At 35.4% G+C, this 1,453-nt stretch overlaps 1 long non-coding RNA gene across 1 annotated transcript; it reads left to right on the plus strand.

The window, feature by feature from the left end:
- Positions 1-255: 255 nt before the first annotated feature.
- Positions 256-870, plus strand: LOC107845142. Its single transcript, XR_001666731.2, has 2 exons — positions 256-372; positions 582-870. It is a non-coding gene; the product is annotated as an uncharacterized LOC107845142 (long non-coding RNA).
- The last annotated feature ends 583 nt before the right edge of the window (positions 871-1,453 follow it).

Genomic DNA, 1,453 nt, shown 5'->3' on the forward strand with positions numbered 1-1,453 from the left:
TTTGCAGTAAGTAGTGTAGAACTGATCTCATAAATATCTCTCCTTTTTTGTTAAAATTTTGGGCTTTTATTAATCAAACAATAAAGAAAAATACACTGGGCCTAAAGTCCTTATTAGTCCACTAGCAACAAAAACAAAATGAAAAGCTACCAGTCCCTCCAACCCATCTTGGATACCCGAGCCCAAATACCCTTATTACATATACCCTCTATAGGGTTTCTAAAAGGAAGCATCTAATTTTTCTTTTCTTGAACCTCACCATATGAGAAATGTTGTTGTCGTGTGTTAACACTGAGCTCCTTGCCTTGCTACTCTGGGTCATTAACATTCTTGGATTTAGCCTTCTTGATGTTGCTTTGTCAGCTTGCATTTGTAAGCTTCAATCAGTCTTTTCTCTTATTGTCCTTTTCGTTTCTTTATACTTTTCCTCTTTTTTTCCAATTGTGTTCTCTAGTAGATGGTGTAGGCTCATAGAAATACTTCAAGGGATATTGTCTCCTACTATCCATTCTGTTTAAATGGTGAGATATTATACCTATTTTATCTACTTTATTATCGAATTGAGCTTATTTCTCTTGCAGGTGGAGCTGGAATAGAGAGCATAGGTAGCGTCAATCCACTACCAATATATTGAAAGTCAAGGAACCTGGTTCTTTATGTTTGATCTGACTCAAGTTTCTCATATCTTGCCGGGTCCTTTTTGTTGGCTGAAATAAATAGGCTAGTTAACATTTCACTCATTTGATGCCCTTGAGGCAGTTTGTAATCATTCTAGTGAAGAAGAAAATGCTTAGCCTTCCCATCCCCATCACCCCTTGTTTGGTGATACTCTTAAGTATGGGCATTGTAGTTTATCACTATTAATCAACCTTCTATCTGTGGACTCTATGCTGTTAAAATTTACAAAAATATTATTTTTTTTGTTTATTGTTGTGTTAGCTAGATAATTTACAACTCTGTTTCCTTCCCTCATTATGTGTTGAAATTTGTGTGGTTTATCTGCTAACAGAGAATCCATTTCTTTCACTTTGTCTGCAATACTCCATAGACATGCCCATCCCTTTTTATCACCTTATATTAGCAATAAGTTCGTCTCAAAGATTGCATGATTGTATGATGTTGTATTGTAGTGTTTTCTATCTTGAAACAATGTTGTTACTTCTGCTTGGGTACTTGTTTTGTCCTCTATTTTCCTATATTCTTCATATAATAGGCCCCTCTTAGCATCTCTAACACAAAAGGCATAAGAGCTACGCTTGCCTCTGGAAGCCCCATCTATGTTATATTTAACACATCCATCCCGATGAAAATCCCATAACACCTTAATGATTTTCAATGTAGGAGTGTAGTCCTCTAGTTCCTGTAATATTCCTCTCCAATTGTTGGCAAATATCCTTATTGGCTTTTATATCTTCAACAACACAAGAAGATTTCTGTTAACATTATGTATGAT

Source organism: Capsicum annuum, chromosome 10, assembly GCF_002878395.1.
Source record: "Capsicum annuum cultivar UCD-10X-F1 chromosome 10, UCD10Xv1.1, whole genome shotgun sequence".
NCBI classification, from domain to species: Eukaryota; Viridiplantae; Streptophyta; class Magnoliopsida; order Solanales; family Solanaceae; genus Capsicum; species Capsicum annuum.